Here is a 17,465-nt window from a genome sequence, read left to right on the forward strand (position 1 = left end):
CTAGCCTTCAAAGAATGCTGATACATAACAAGCATGTTCTAACTGTTCTTTGTATTAACTTGTTTAATACTCGCAGTTGAGTAAGTGCTGTGGTTATCCCCAGCACGAAGATAAAGACATTGAAATCCCAGAAAGGTTTACTTGCCTACTAAATATTATATTGTTACACATATACATATGTTGCCATATAAGCATTCGCAGATACGTAAATGTATGTTACCAAAAAGCCACATGAAGGAAAAAAGACTACAAGAAAATGTAACAAGCTATAATGTTCATTATTGGGGGTACGAATATAGTGATTTCTAAAATCTGATTCCTGCATTTTCTGTATTTTCTACAAGAACATGCGTTGCTTTTCAGATAAAATAATAATTTAAGTGGAAGACTGCACAAATTAGAAAATTCTATTCCCATTTTTGATGCCCTTGTTACCTGCCCCTACTGTATATTATGAAACTGGCTTTGAGGGGTTACGTACGTCACTGTAAGTTTTAACCCACCCAAGTGTTCATTGGGAAGATACAGGCCTCTGTCTTTGAAATTGAGGGCACCTTTGGAATCAGTCGATTTATCCAATCCCATGATTCCAAGTGGCCACTGCACAGTCTGCAGAAAATGAAACAAGAAATTTATCAACAGATAGATAGATGCGGTTCCTGTGGCTTTTTGTACACATTCCACTAGATGGAACAATACTGGCTTTGCAGCCGACAAGGAAAAGTACAGGCAATTTGTACATGCCTCCAAGTCATTTCCTCAACTTGCCCTGAAGAATCAGTTCCTGCAGAGAATTCTAGGTTCCTCCGACATGAAATAGGTCAAACAGAGAAAGACAAATGCCATATAATCTCTCTGGTATGTAGAATCTCAAAAACAAAAACAAGCTCATAGATACCGAGAACAGATTGGTGATGGCAAAGAGGCAGAGGTTGAGAAATGAAATGTTTTCTTTCTTCTTCTTCTTCTTCTTCTTCTTCTTCTTCTTCTTCTTCTTTCTTCTTCTTAGTTTAAATAAATTGAATATAAATTAAAAAAAAAAGACAAGGTGAGGTACTTATGTGGGGTTGGTGCTCTTAGGGAGAGGCTTTGTCTGCCATATGTCAGAGAGGACTTGGGAAGAGCACGAGGCAGGCTCCAAGCTAACCATGAGCTGAGATTGTTCCAAGGGCTCCTATGCCGTTACTAATAAGAAATTTGTTTTTTCAGGAGACTGTCACCAGTAAAACATAAGCTTCTGGCTTTTACTTTAAAGGAAAGATGCCAGCTTCTCAGCTCATCCTTTAATTGCCTTCTACGTAATAGGAGAGGTTGTTAGTATAGAGAACAAGCCAGAACAGGGATAGGGAAGCCAACTGCTCTCCATTCCGACCATGGAAAGTTCACTGGGAGGCGTGGTTTGAATCCAACCAGAGGATGCAGGAGACTGGAGAAGATTTCCCTTTCGCTTCAGGCCCACAGCAAAGTACATTGCCCTCTTTCCTTTGCGAAGCAACCACCGAGCACTTCTCAGAGAAATGCCACAAAGATGCCTCAGCCTCGAACAAGAGTGAGTCATGGTTTGTACAACTCGGTGGCACTGCGAACCCGCCTCTGCTCTTCCTCACAGTTTTTGTTTTCTTGGTATGATAATTAGTTGTTGGCATTAAGAATGTGTCTTCTGAGGAACAAAAAAAAAAAAAAAAATCGGGCACCTGTTATTTCTGGAGTGAGTTTTCTATGCATCCTATTGAGGTAAACTCTCCACTCAGAGTCCCTGCGACGTGTGGTCGCCTAACCCAGAGCTCCAGGGTTCTCATGCTATGTTTATACCAGTCCCAAATAAGGAACCCGATTCCCAGCTACTAGCTTCTACCTTCTGCTGAGATAAACAGAGAGCAAACTGTTCAGGGAAAGCCAGAGTTCCTCAGTTACCAAAAACTTGAAAGTTATCATCTAGTGATTCTTAACCTCAACGACACAGTAGAATCACCTCGGTAGCTTTTTGAGAAATACCTGTGCTGGGACCCTATCCCAGAGCAGGTAGACAGAATGAATCTCTGGGTGTGGAGCCATCCGGGGCACTGGCATTCTTTTAAAGCTCTCTGAGTGCTTCTACTAGAGGCCCAGGGTTGAGAACCACTGATCTCATCCATCCAGGCCCTTCTTAATGAAAGAGACCCAGAAAGGCAGATGGACTGTCCCAAGGTCCCATAACTTGTTAGGCAGCGTGCCCTTCTCTGTCCTCTTCTAGCCTATGAGCTCTTTGAGCACCTGAACCGTAATGATGACGTTTAAATCCACAGTGCCTACCACAATAAACGTGTGATGAGGGCAGAAAGCTGGGAAGGAAAAGCTGGGCCAGAACCTGTTCGTTCTTCTGTCCCATGGCCTCTTATAAGACAAATTATTAAGATAAACTACGATGAACTTTTTTAGCCCCCAAACTAAGCCACTAAATATCAGATTCCCCAAAACTTATGACTCATTCATTTCTGGAAAACTGCTCTGAGTCAGCTTGCCCCCCAAATCCCAAACCAAATGACTTTACCCTAATTGGTCCAACTTTTTTTTAAGCCTAGTGCTTGATGTCATTCCATACCCTATTTCTCATTAAATTCTCATTCTGTTGAGTTTCTTTCATTTCCTTAGTTAAACTCGACACTTTCCAATTAACGGGTCCTTCGCCACGGCCCGTTTTCCTTCAGCCTCGAGATACCAGAGTAAAGAGGGGAATACCGAGAAGTCTGTCCTGGGACGCAGGACACATAGGCCTTGAGCCTGAGAGTTGCTGAGGCCTTGGCACAGAGTGCCAGAGTATTCTGTAGCTGCACGTCTTTCACCAGACAGCCAGCTGGCATTCAGGCGAATACAAGTGTGGCGTGACATAAGGACTCAGGATTGGGACACCGGTGTCCGGGGCCCTGGAACTGTGCAGCGGCATGGTGGTCCCCATGCCCTCAGCCTCGGAACCACAGTGCACACAGACCAGCCTTCCAAATGCCTGAATCTCTACACTGCGTTCCTTTGCCGGAGGGAGTTCTCTGAATATCTCCCCGTGACAGACCGAAGCACCTGAGAATGAATATCTCCCCCCACCTCTGTGGTGGTCTTCAACCCAAAACCATCAGGAACTGGGGACTCCAGCTCCCTTCTCCCTCAGGTGCAGGAACTCCAAGGTAAATGTTGAGTTTCTCCTGGGGTGACAGTCCAGTTACCCAGCTGATACCTGCTCGCTACCTCGCCTTTCATTAGCTGCCTCTCCTCTTTCGCCCTTGTCCACTCTCTTCCTGGTGTTTCCTCAGCTCCTCCCCCAAAGAATGAAATCCTATGTCAAGGCCTGATTCTGGTCTTCTTCGAAGACACAGTGGCCTGGTCGGCCTAAAGCCATTTGATTCTAGGGAAGCTGTTTAACTTCTCTGAGAGTCGCTGTTCTCAAATGTAAAGCACGGAAGGGATTTTAAAGCCTCCCTTGGTCAGAGGAGGCGAAGAGGTGCTTCCCATGGCTGCCAAAGCCCTCCCTGACCCGCCGCAGTTTCCTTCCGGCTCTTAACCTAACTTCACGTCTAAGTGCTCCCCTCCCCCACAGGGAGTTCCTTTGGATTCTTGCAAGTGCCATGTTCCCACTTGCCTTTGGAACTCTCACTCAAGCTGTCCCTCTGCCTGGAACACTCTTCTTCCTTCTGTTTGTTTGGCTCACGCCTACACATCCTCTAGCTCTCTGCTGAAATGTCAATTCCTGTAGGGAAGCCTTTTCTGCCGCCCAATCTAGGACCGTGCTTTTGTTGTGTGCTACCAAATATAGTGTTCCCATCGTCACATTTGACATGCTTTCCAGTAATTTCTATTTATTTCTCCAAGCCCACCTCACTCCCCAACCGCCATCACCGCCGGTTATTTCGCTCCTTGAGAACAGAAATTCCATTTATCTTGCTCCCCACTGCAGCCCACATCCAGTGCCCTGTGTGCCCACAGTGGGTACGTAGTAAGCAATTGTTGAGTAAAATGCACACTTGTTTAGGAAACATGAGAGGATTGGGGCATAAAAGTTAAAACAAAGGTTTCCGATCAGCCGTGGCTCTGTCTCAAACGGTCGGCACCCAAGATGTGGCTTTTCTCCTCACCTCTTGCACTGAAAGCTTTGGGGAAAAGGCAAGTGAAGGATGGAATTGCCCTTAACTTGCGAACAGCTTTGTCGCTTCATCCTAGTGTGGGCTCTCATTATTTTTAACATGAAAAATTTTAAAGTTGGAAAGCACTGTGTTAAAATAATCTAGCTCAGTACTTATGAAAACGTGGAGTTAAAATTTGGAAAAGAAAGTTTAGTAGCAAGCGCTGAACACGAACAATGCTTGGAAGCAGAAGTCACCGTGTTTATCAGCTGTTAAGGACAACGCAGCCTTCCTAGGTGTGGGCCTTTCTGACATTCCTTTACACTTGGTGGCCTGATGGGCTTTATCATAAAAAAAAAATCCCTGGATCTTCCAGGGATGGGCCCATGTGCAGGGAGCTACTCTCAGCCTCTTCCAACCACCACCTACCCGAGAGTAAACTCCAAATCCCATAGCAGGTGTCGCAGACTCCCTGGGTCTACACTGCCTATCTTTCTCTCCAGGCCCATCTTCCCCTATATCCTGCCACACACCTTCCTTGTCTCTGTATCTGCAGGCGTGTTTTGTATCTTTGGGCTGTTGCCTTGCTCTTCACCCAAAGGCAGACTCCTCCCTCTCTTGCCCACCCTTCGGTCCGTTTTTCTGGCTGATTCCTTTCATCCTCACATGCCACGCGGGCCCCAGGGCAGCTTTCTCTGAACTCGTAGATCAGAGATTCCATTTTTGGCTTCCACGACCCTGTGAGTTTTCATCCAGCACATTTATGTATTGAAAATGTTGGTTTGCTGTGCCCCACCTACGTCACCCCCAACCCCTTTATGGGCTTTTTGAAGATAGGAACTATGTCTTGCTCATCTTTTTCTCCTCAATGCCACGCATAGCACCTGTTATTGAGTAGGCATTCAATAAATGTTTGCTCAAATATACCAAACAACACAATTATTTTTTGTGTCATTAGCCCTTGTCTGACTTACAGTAGTAGGCACACTTTCATACACTTCTGATGATTGATTTACTACTGAATTATAATTTAAAAGTTCTTATCACGTGCAGTTTAAGCATTAGCCAATACATTTCCACAGATTGGAGAGAGGAAACATTCTAGCTTAAAAAAAAAAACATGTTGGTAGGGCACCTGGGTGGCTCAGTTAATTGAGTGTCTGACTTGATTTCGGCTCAAGTCACGATCTCATGATCCGGTCTGTGAGATCAAGCCCAGAGCCAGGCTCTGAGCTGACAGCACAGAGCCTGCTTTGGGTTCTCTCTCTCCCCCTCTCTTTGCCCTTCCCCCACTTGCTCTCTCTCTGTCTGAAAAATAAATAAATACACATTAAAGAAAAAACATTTGTTTTCAAGTTTATTTTTGACAGAGAGAGAGAGTGAGCGTGAGCTAGGGAGGGGCGGAGAGAGGGAGACCCAGAATCCAAAGCAGGCTCTAGCCTCCGAGCTCTCAGCCCAGAGCCTGACGCGGGGCTTGAACTCACGGTCGGTGAGATGTGACCTGGGCCCAAGTCGGACGCTAACCCACTGAGCCACCCAGGCACCCCTGGGGGGGGAAAAAATTGTTTAAGTTTGTATACTGTGCACAAGTCTCTCGTGTTGAGTGCCCTGACCACAGACAACAGTCCTGAGGTGCAGCACCTGGGAGAAGGGAAAACATTTCAGGCACTGAACTCCAACGAGCAAAATGGCTATTGCTCAGATCTCCCTTGAATGCGAATACGACTGTACCGTTCGTAATTCCTAAGCAGTCAATAAAACTGAATAGAAGTAATCCTTTGTTGAGATGAATGAAATCTGCGGTTAGGCTTTGGAATTCATTTCTGAGGGAGGGGTTGTCAAAGAAACTGTGCTCCTGTTCCACCCCAGTGCCGGCCCAGAGAGGGACCGAGGCCAGCGTGTCCACACCCCAGCCAGGAAAGGGCGGAGCCACCAGCCATAGAGCCTGAAGCAGGAAACAGAGCCCCTGGGGACAGAAGGCTGCCACACCACTGCCCTGCTCCCAGGCTTCCAGCACAGGGTGAGGTCTCCCAAAGTTGGGTTTCTGGGGCTTTGCCTTGTTCAGACCTTTGGCACACTTCCCACGTCCCAAGCAAACCCTGATAGCTGCTGTTGACCGAGCTTTTGTCAAATGATGGCCTGCACGTTTGCATAAAACCTGCCCTCCCCCCACAGGGCAGTTAGAAAATAATTTTTAAATAATTTTATTATTAAACAACAATAATTTTTGGACTAACAGGTAGTTTTTAAACTAATTTCCCCAAAGCTGCGAAGTTAACATCTGGGGGTTCCATCTGCGCTCATAATGATCAATACATTAAAGCTGTGATAAAACTTATAGCCTTGATGTTATTTACATGTATCAGCTCATTTTATTCCCACAAAAGCCTTTTTTGGAAAAAGGTATCCTTTTCTTACTGTTGAGGAAATTGAGGCAGAGATTAAGTGAGGTGTGGACAAATGCCGTCCCCCCCCCCCCCGCAGCCCCCGGAAATGTGTAGTATAGTGGGGGTGGGGAAGAAGTCCATCTCCTATCTTCTGAATCAGAACTCTGTCTACCCATTTACCTTCACACACACACACACACACACACACACACACACACACACAGAGAAATGCTTTACTTCTGGTAAAAATAAGAAGAAGACAGGTGGAAAAAGGATTTGGGAGAAGCCAGATGTGTAATTTACATAACACACGTTCTTCTAAACATGCCAGGCACCATGACGAATAAATTGTAAGATCACTCACCAATAATTGAACTACAAGCTGGGAGGGCTAGTAGACCCCCAAACTGGCTCACGGTACAGATGATTGAGTTCTACCCCACTTTGCTCTAACGTATAAACTACAATTATGAAAAGACAAATGCGTTTGCGGTTTTAGCTCCACAAAGTGAAAGCACTCAAACGGAATTCCCTGAGAGCACCAGGAATGTGGCTCCCAATGAAGATGGTCGTCTCTTGCCGTGGAATACGACATGAAGCTTCTTGACATCTGAAGATTTCCAGTGTCCACTTTGAGAGCCCACCCATCAGAGCACTGTGGCAGCAGGAGTGTGGCCGAGATTAGAGGTTGAAGACAGCTTTGTCGAAATGAGCTACTGGCCTCATGAGACCTGCTGAGGGGGTGAAGTGCGCAGGGATGAATAAACCCTGCCATCAAAAATGTCACCTTCATCCACGAGACAACAAGGTTGGTTCCTACCACTTGCCCTTGTGTGATAGCTGTTTCTCCTGGATTAACATCACATTGATTAATGATGCCAGTTAAAAGCCAGAGCATGCTGAGTGCTGACCTCCGTGAAAGATTGCAACGTTATGTAAATCTAATAAGGGGCATAGGAAAGGGGGCATGACACTGGAAAGAGTTTCCTTGCTCCTCTGCTGGTTATGGATTTGCATTAGAATGAGGTCAGGTCATCACAATTTCTGTTTTAATTTGTCAATAGGCAATCATGAATTGTAGTCACTGTCTGCCATCCCCAACTTCCTAGGCACCGAGTGGGACAGCCTTTTCCAGTGTCGGAGAAACTTCCAATCCTGCTGAAATGACTTGGTACTCTATTTCCAGACAGGAACATAATGTATGTATATGGGAAAATTAAGTCAATATTTAGCTTAAGCATCTTTTGGCAATACATAGCTTTAAACATAGAGTGCATGTAAGTGTACCTTGACCAAAGGCTCGCCATGTGTCATTTGCTGATATAAGCATATCAGAATCATTGAAATTCAGAAAAATTCAGTTTTCTGCTCACACAATAGCCCTTATGTACCATAAACTAGCTCAGGGACTTTGTCCTTGATGATTTACTATTGGAACACTTCCAATTATCCCCATGGCTCACTCCATGATGGGCTCCCTCAGGCCTTCACTCTAAGTCACCTTCCCAGAGAGGTCTTCCCTGACCGTTCTTTTTAAATTTAAGCCTCAAGGGACTGACCCTGTCCCTTTCCGTGTCCCTTTCCCATTTTCTTTTTTTCCCCTTACTTGCTTTATTTTATATCTATTTATTTTATTTCTCTTCTATCGGCCCCTACTAAAGTATAAGCACTATGATACCAGGAATTTCTCTCTATATTTTTCCCCACTGCCAAAAATCCTTGCTTGTAGATGAATTCCTAGTACATAGTAGTCATTCAGTAAATATGTGTTGAATGGATGGATGGATGGATGGACGGATGGATGGACGGATGATCACTGCATCTTTCAGCTGGCTGGAGTCTGACAAAGAGAGTACAGGTCCAAAAGTAAATAAAGGACAAGCTGATTTCTCAGCTTTTCTCTCTCTGCATGTTGGCAGTTGTTAAACCATCTGCTGTACGAGCCAGCTCTACCATTTCACTCCTGAAACCCTGTGTTAATTACATCGCTACGTGGTATTTCTTCACTTATACAGGACAGCCATGTGGTAATGATCTTTCGAGACAATCCTAAAAGAATAGTATTTCACGATTTGGTTAACATAAGAGATTAAGGTGGTTACTGAAGACGTGTCTGTAGGCAATTCTCAAGTCTTTATGTGTGGTTGAACATAGTATCTGCCTCATGGGACAAACTCTTTATAAAAGTGAAGAGTCCAGTTGTCAGAGGCACTGTTCATACACTTACCAACTATTCAAATCTACCTCTTCTAAACACATTAGATGCTAGTTTTTATACTGTCCTTTTCTGTGTATAATCAGGGACACGGTGGTCATTAACGTCCTCAGTCAAAGGGATATTCCTGATTGGTTCTGTTGGATCCTACTTTGACTCCAGGGTCCTGCATGACACCCCTCCATTCCATAAATTGTCTATGCCCTCTCACCTCTGTTAGAGGTGAGGTAGAAAATGGACGTATGGAAGTTTAGCACCTAAAGATGACGGGTAATCCACAAGCAATAAGTAAGAGAGGAAAGAGTAGGCCATTATCCAAAGGCTCTTTGAGGTCCGCCTTAGACGATAACCAGTGCCCAATCTGCCTCTGTTCAGCTCCCTGGTCCTGGAGCTGGCAGGTCCTTCTTTTGGTACATACCCCATTCCTTCTCTTCCCCGCTATCGGTCAGCCCTCCCCTCTCCCTTTTCCTGATACAGGTTTATTTAAAGATGGAGGTAAAACTCGGCTCCATGTACCCTAAAAGGTCCCCACTTAGAATGGGCTTTTCTATGAGCCTTTGTGTTTGCTTCACTGCGGCTGGAAGAGGGGAAAATGGTCACAGGGAATAGAACGTCTGGCAAGCACATAAATTAGTATTTCAGGATTTAACCTTTTAGCTTGCTGAATGCAATCCTCCACATCTGAGGATTACTCTGAGACCCACTTCTTGCTTGAGACCTGTTGACTCTACTCCATTTGGCATAAGTTATCCCCTCCTCAGAAGTACCATGTCTGCATCACTCATTTGTCTCTCCTGAACACACTTCAGTCTTGCTCTAGTTTTTTTTCTGTTGTGTTTTAATATCTTCTAAATTCACCTTTTGTTTTGTCTTTCTACCTATGTGATCAACTCCTTTAGAGCAAGGAAGATTCCCAAAAGTATTTTGCAAGCCTGTGCCTCCCACATAATAAGCATTCAGCAAAAATCTGCAGATGCATTGGTCAAGTCCCAATCTGGAAGCACCTGCAAGGTACAACTGACTACGAGAGGCAGGATGCTCGTCGACATGAAGTGGTATTCTGCAGCTTTCGGGTAGGGAAACCCTCCTGCCCTAAGTATTATCACTAGAGGTTCTGACACAGAATTCAAGGCACGGGGTGCACAGCCTAAACAAGCAAAATGACAAAACTCCACAGGGAAGTTTATATCATCATCATCATCATCATCAAGATTTGACTATTAACCATGTTCCAGATCCTGTTCTGGGTCTGTCACACACATGAACTCACTTAATCCTTTCAGTAGATAGTCGCATGATCCACATTCATGGAGAAAACATTTGTGTGTGACCTAAGAGAATGGGCTCGATATGAAAGAGCAAAATAGAAATTGAAAAAGATTAAGTTTCCGAGTTAGTATTATTTTCCCATTAAAGTCTCAATGCTCACCCCAGGAAAACAGCATATTGCATAATATTAAAGGCATTTGCATTTTTTTTTTCTAGTGCTCTAAAGCTCTCCATTACCAAGGGAAAGGATTTCCACTCAGTTAGATCACAAAATAGAGGATTATGCGGTTTGAGTCCCAACATGGGGAAGACTTGAAGAGATTGTGTGTCAGAAAAACTAACTGAAGACAAGAGCTACAATGTGTGTTAGCACGGAGGCAGTGTCCGCCCCAAGAACAGTCAGGTATATGTCTTCCTTTGTGCCTTCAGAGGGCTGTGTTGAGGGCTAGCACTCATTTCCAGGAGAAATGAATCACACACCCTCAGATTGCATGTGGCTAGCGGGGTCTAGAGGGTGTCAGTCTTTGAGCTGCGCACCGTCTAACGTCAACACTTCGTTTACTTACAATATAAATTAAATCCCTGAGCTGGAACAAGCCAGGGGAGAGACAGCAGGCTAGACTTGTCATGGCAGGAAAGAGTAAAACTCAGGGTATCCTCACAAAACATATTAAAGATGTAAATTTGGGTAGGAAAAATCCCGTTAACGATTATTGCTTATTAAATGTTGTTACTTAATCTGAATTCTTCCAGGAAATTTGAGTTTACCGAATTCAGCTTGGTAGGACTCAGTGGAATAAAGAAAAGCTGAAAGAAAGAGTGTTAAATTCTCCACCTGGTTTGGTTGTTGATTTCTCTTTAACCTATAGGTGGTTCATTGTATTCTGCCCTTGACAGACAGTTAATAAAATTATGGTCAGTTTGGGTGTTTAGTTTTCCGAATGAGGTTTTGCTGATGGGATCATTTGATAAAGCCATGGACTCACTAGGACAAAGGCACACGTCCCAGAACCCATAGGAGCCTTTTTGCTCTCACTGCCACTCACTGTACCCCAGTATATTCACACTGCTGGTCACCAGGAGGACCAGATGAAAAAGGGTGAAGACAGCAGCATGTGGTTGATGCTCAACAAATCATTGTAGAAGGGACGTTGTTTGAAGTTATAGCTTCAGATGTCACTTGGAAGCAGTTATCAATAAATGTCATCCCTATTTAGCTAACTTTGATTCTCCCGTATTGGAGAATATATATGAGGATGAAGCCTGAATGGTACTAAAACTAGTAATTTACATGTGTAACCAATATGGATTTTTCCACTTAGGTCAATAAATGTCACCATCTGCGGGGCATTCGATAACTAGCTCCCTATGTGTGTGCGTGTGTGTGTGTGCGCGCACACACACACACACACACACACACACACACACACAGGGAAGGTTCCAGGTCTACAGGACGCACCACCCCAGGCTATGCTATGTGGCAAACCTATCTAGTCTGCAATGCCCAGGGGGCCCAGGTGAGAAAACTAACAGGTTTTCTGTTTGAAATTGGTTCCCCAGAGCCCAGCAACCTCTTTCTTCCTCCTTATTTGGGGTGGAGAACATGAAAGAAAAAGCTATTATATACCCGCTGAGTAAAGAACCTAGAAGGGGATTCAAAAAAAACTAGATCCAGGGGCGCCTGGGTGGCTCGGTCGGTTGGGTGTCCAACTTCGGCTCAGGTCATGATCTCACAGTTCGTGGGTTCGAGCCCCACGTCGGTTTCTGTGCTGACAGCTCAGAGCCTGGAGCCTGTTTCAGATTCTGTGTCTCCCTCTCTCTCTGCCCCTCCCCTGTTCACGCTCGGTCTCTGTCTCAAGAATAAACATTAAAAAAGAAATTAAAAAAAAAAACAAACTAGATCCAACCTACAGAAAATTTTTTTTGCCTTCTAGAGAGTTAAAAATTTGGAAAGTTTTGTCTAAATATGTGGTTTGCAGCTGCTCCAAAATAACGGAAGAGCTAGCATCACTGGAATGACGTTTCCATGTGGAGCTAGTCGGTGAGACCTGAGTAACAGCCACTCTTTTCAGACGGCCCTGTTCAGTGCCCGCCTAGCCTAAACATTGGGGTTGAGGGCAAGAGGGCTACAGTACAAAGAGACCTCAAGGGGCGTCTGGGTGGCTCAGTTGGTTGAGCGTCCAGCTTTGGCTCAGGTCATGATCTCACGGTTCGTAGGTTCGAGCCCTGCGTCGGGCTCTGTGCTGACAGCTCTGAGACTGGAGCCTGTTTCAGATTCTGTGTCTCCCCCTCTGCCCCTCCCCTGTTTGCATTGTCTCTCTCTTTCTCTCAAAAAATAAATAAAACGTTAAAAAAAGAAAGAGACCTCAAAAATACCAACGAACTTATCAATAAGATTCCAGAATATTTGCATTCTTCACTTCCCTTTCGGCTGCCCTCAGCATGCCCTTTTGTAGCCATTGGTTTTAGTGAATGTTTTCATTAAACATCCTATGAACGTTTTCAGATAACAATAAATAATGATAGCTAACTTTTACTGATCTCCCACAGTGTGCCGTGCACTCTGTTAACCGACATATGTCCTATCTTTTCATTATTCTAAGAACACAGAGATATAGTTACAACTACTATCTCCTCTTTAAAGACAGTAAACAAGCTTGGAAAGTTTAAAAAATGTGTCCCAAGGCAGAAAGCTAGGAGATGGTAGGGATAGTTAAGCCCAGATAGCATCACTCTTAGCCATTAGACCACACTGCCTCTAACGGGAAACCCACTGTTTCATTATTATTGATTTAATAATGCACATTGATTTAAATATGCGCATTGAATCCTTGAGGTAAAGAGGTGAAACTCAGATCCCTAATTTAGATTTTCTCTCTTTCCTCATGCAAACAATGGTGATATACGCCTAGTAGACTAAAAATATATCACATAGCATGTAGACTTTTACAGAGGGGAAGTTTTTGTTTTTGGTTTTTGGTTTTTGGTTTTTTGGGTTTTTTTATTTTATTAGGTGTTTTTCTTTTTCCTTAAGACTTCATGTTTGGGCACTATCTAGAATACCTTGCAATAAAACATAAATTTGTATTACATTTAAAAGCCTTTCAATGGTCCGTTTCATTATAAAAATAGCACACGCTGGATAAAAATAAGAGTATTCCACTTTAAGTACACTTTAAGCCCTTCCAGAAAAGCTAAAATATTGGTACTCTGTTCGGCCAAAGCTGAGAAGGAATTCTAAGCAGAATTCTAGTAAAACCCTATATTAAAAACTAAAGATAGAAATATAAAATGATAGGCTAGATAAGGAATAAGTATTTTTAAAATATAAATAAATAAACAGAAGAATTTTGGAACATACTGGCCTCCCCCCACTCTGTTCAACAGCTTCCGTTCAAATGTTCCAGTCTGTGCTTCTATGACAAGATAGTGTGGAAAGAAAAGCCAAATCAAATGAGAAACCCAGTCGCTACAATGTGTTTAATCATTTACAATGTCTGCCCTTTCACAATTCAAATGATTTTGGGTTGCACATAACTTTTCCAAGGAGCCAGGTTTTCTGCAGAATGTTCTTACATTTTTAACTAAAAATTCATTTTCCCCATTCCATCTGGAAAAGTCTAAACTTTTCATTCAATTCCCTACAGATTTCTATACTTTAGGGACTGAAGGAAAATTTCATGAAAGTCTTATGATGCAAATTCGGTCAAATTCTTTATCACTGCCTGCTTTGGATGACTTTATCTCTTTTAATTAAGAAGGTCACTTATAGTCAAACAGAGAGACTGTTTGACTGATTTTGTAATCAGTAATGGAAAAAGCTGAAAAGAATAATCACCGAAAGGAGTTACTATAGCTCTTCACACAAATTCCATTGCATAGACCCTTATAAAAATAAGCATCGGTAGCCAATGGCTGAGTATAAAGAAAATAAGTCAGAGCCTAAAGCAGTATGACAGATACTTAGGCCTGAACTCAGTGCCTGAGGAATGTTGGGTTGTCGACATAGATTTGCTCTCCTATTGCTTGAAGGATACGTTTTACTATATTTTCTTTTTTTCTAAGTTTATTTACTTATTTTGATAGAGAGAGAGAGAGAGAGAAAACGTGAGAGAGTGGGGGAGGGGCAGAGACAGAAGGAGAGAAAGAGATGTAGGGCTTGAACCCACAAACCGTGAGCTCATGACCTGAGTCGAAATCAACAGCCAGATGCTTAACCAACTGAGCCACCCAAGTGCCCCTTATTATAGTTTCTGTTTTATTTCCTATAAATTTCATATATACATATGATTGCCAAATTCAGAATGGTGATGTCATTAACTATGATTAACTCTGTGCAAGTCAGATATATATATTATATAATATTAATATTATATATTAATTATATACATATAATTATATATTATATATATTATATATATAATATATAATATATAAATAATATAATACAATATTATATTATATTATAATATTATAATATAATATTATATTATATATCAATATATAATATTTATTATTATTTATTAATATATTTTATTATATATTATATTTATTATATATATTTATTTATATACTTATATTTATATTTATTTATATCTATAATATATATATTTATAATATATCTTTATTATATTATTTATTAATATATTATTATTAATATTATAATATTATAATTATAATATAATATAATAATATTATAATATATAAAAATATAATATCATATATATCATATCATATATATTATATTATATTATATTATATTATATTTATTATATAATAATATATAATAATATTATAATATTATATTATATTATAATATTTTATATAATATATATAATATATTATATTATATATAATACATATAATATATATAATATATTATATAATATATTATAATATATTATATAATATATAATATACATAATATAATAATAATACTAATATTATATAATTAATATATATAATATATATTATATATATATAATATATATATTATCAGCAATGAATGCATGATAGCTTTCAAAGGAAGGAAGTAGAGTATCTGGTAAAAATGACATGATCTGGGTCCATTTGGTAAGGCATAGGTTTTGAAATGTTTTCCAACTTTGTAATAAGTGCTTGCTGTAATAAGCACAGCATTGTAGAGATTTATAAAGAAAAAAAAAAAGCCATCCACCTCCCACAGTAACCCATTTCAACTTTTGGGTGTTTAAGTATCCATTCTTTTCCCTATGCTTATACAAAAGTAAGCTGTTTTTATTCTTTAGAAAACATACTTTTTGTAACCAGACAATAGATCATGCAAGTTTTTAAATTCACACTAACATTCATACTAATGTTCTTTACTATGGTGGTATAATGCATTTGATTAGTTCCTATGTCCCCCAAATTGTGCGATCACCACCAGTCTTGTAATAAGTAGGTCTATACACAGAGTCTTGCATATACATATTATATGTATATATTTCCAAAGAGTTTATTCTCAGAGGGAAGATTTCCAGATCAGTGGATAGGCACATTTTAATTGAGTGTAAATATTGCTAAATTATTTTCAACAATATTCCCATCCCTCTCAGCAATATGGAAGTGCCTATTCCCCAGAGTCTTGTCAGCTTTGAAAACATAACTTTAAGAAAAAGTGTTTTCCAATCTTATAAGCGTAAAAAAGGTATCTTGCCATTTTAAATTGCATTTTTCTGACTATCAGAAATTTGGGCATTTTTACACATGTTTATTTGCATATGTTTTTGTTCTTTTGCATTATGCCTTTTCCGATTTGCTTTTTACACCCTAGGGATCTTTTCTAGTAAGTTATTTGTCTTTTTCTTGTAAATTTGTAGGAGCTTTTGGTATAGGAGTTAAATAAACCTTTTGTCACATGGATTGGCATAAATTTTGAAAAATTTTTCTAGCTATTACTTATCAAATAAGCAATATAATAATATGCATTTTGTAGAATTGATGTGGAAATTGAGAGTGTATCAGTACCAAAAACAGTGTCACATTACAAAATAACTGCTATGCGCTGAATCCTGTATCCCCAAAATTAACATGTGAAGCTCTAACCCTCAGTGTGATGGTGTTTGGAGATAGGGCCTTCAGGAGATCATTAAATTTAGATGAGGTTGTGAGCATGGGGCCCTCATAATGAGATTGCCACCTGTATAAGAAGATACATCAGAGAACGTGCTCTCTCTTTCCTCCTACCATGTGAGGACTCAGCAAGATGGCAGCCATCGCCAAGCCAAGAGAAGAGATCTCATTAGAAACCCATCATGCTGGCGACTTGAACTTCTAGCTTCTAGAACTGTGAGGTAATAACGTTTCGTCATTTAAGCCACCCAACCTATCTATCGTCAAGCTGACCAAGGCAACAACAACATACAAAACTCAAAAGAAATGTTGCCTGAAAGAGAGCGGTATCCCTCAACTCTCTCACCAGTTATTGAGGTCTATTTGAATATGTCTCATCGGAATTGTTAACTGCTACTAACTGAGCATTGCTTTTGGCATTAAAGGTCTCCTTGTACTCTCATTTATTGAGTGTGAACCATGCTCTCAGAGATGATGGAAGGGGTCCAGGGCATATGTATCTATTGCTGTAAAACAAACTACCTCAGACTTAGCAACGTAAAACATCGCCATTTTATTAGGCCCAGAGATTCTATCTCTGTTGCATGAAGTCTCCCACCTCAGATGAAATCTTCCAACAGCTTGGTAACCCAAACACTTTGGGGCTGGAATCACTTGAAGGCTTTCTATTCACATACCTGGTGCCTGGGCTGGGATGATTTAAAGGTTGGGTCAGCCAAGACTGCCAACCAGTGTCTATGCCTGTCTGTCTTTTTTATGTAGCTGGGACTTTCTTGTACCATGACAGTCTTTGGTCAATCAGACTTCTTATATGGTGGCTTAGGGCTCCATATGAGACCATTCCAGCGAACAAAATGGTAGCCACATGGCCTTTTATGACTTAGCCTCAGAAAACATATAGGATCACTTTCACTGTGCTTCCTTAAGCAGTCACAAGCCCAACAGATTCAAGGAGAGGGATCATAAACCCAATTTGTCAATGGGAGTAGAACGAAAGAATTTGTACTCATGTTTCAAAACTGTCACTCACAGATGTAAACTAAACATATAGATATGCATATATATACATGTGTACACATGTGTAAGTATGTGTGTTTGTGTATTAAATACCCTATAATTCTCACAACGAATCAACTGGGTTGTATTATGTCTATTTTAACTTGCCCAGGATCATGTAACTAGTGAGTTATAGAGGCAGGATTCCAATCCATATAGAGCAATGCTAATTCTCCTAACCATATCAACCTCAGGGGACACTCTATTAGTTTCAGTGCTTAAAATTGCCACTGTAATAATTTTGAGTTGACACTATATTCAGGGTAGCAGATTTGCCCTGAAAACAAAAGAAGCTGGAAGAAATGAAATTGTGTTCAATTTAAATAAGCATAATTTACAAAACAGATACACCCC

General features: G+C 41.1%; 1 long non-coding RNA gene across 1 annotated transcript; it reads left to right on the top strand.

Annotated features, from left to right (window-relative positions):
* The first annotated feature begins 9,342 nt into the window (after nt 1–9,342).
* LOC109249835 (uncharacterized) lies at nt 9,343–10,888 on the top strand. The gene is made up of 2 exons (XR_002072782.2): nt 9,343–9,766; nt 10,179–10,888. It is a non-coding gene; the product is annotated as an uncharacterized LOC109249835 (long non-coding RNA).
* The last annotated feature ends 6,577 nt before the right edge of the window (nt 10,889–17,465 follow it).

This window comes from Panthera pardus, unplaced genomic scaffold, assembly GCF_024362965.1.
Source record: "Panthera pardus isolate Hobbes unplaced genomic scaffold, ASM2436296v1 HiC_scaffold_17, whole genome shotgun sequence".
Lineage (NCBI taxonomy): Eukaryota > Metazoa > Chordata > Mammalia > Carnivora > Felidae > Panthera > Panthera pardus.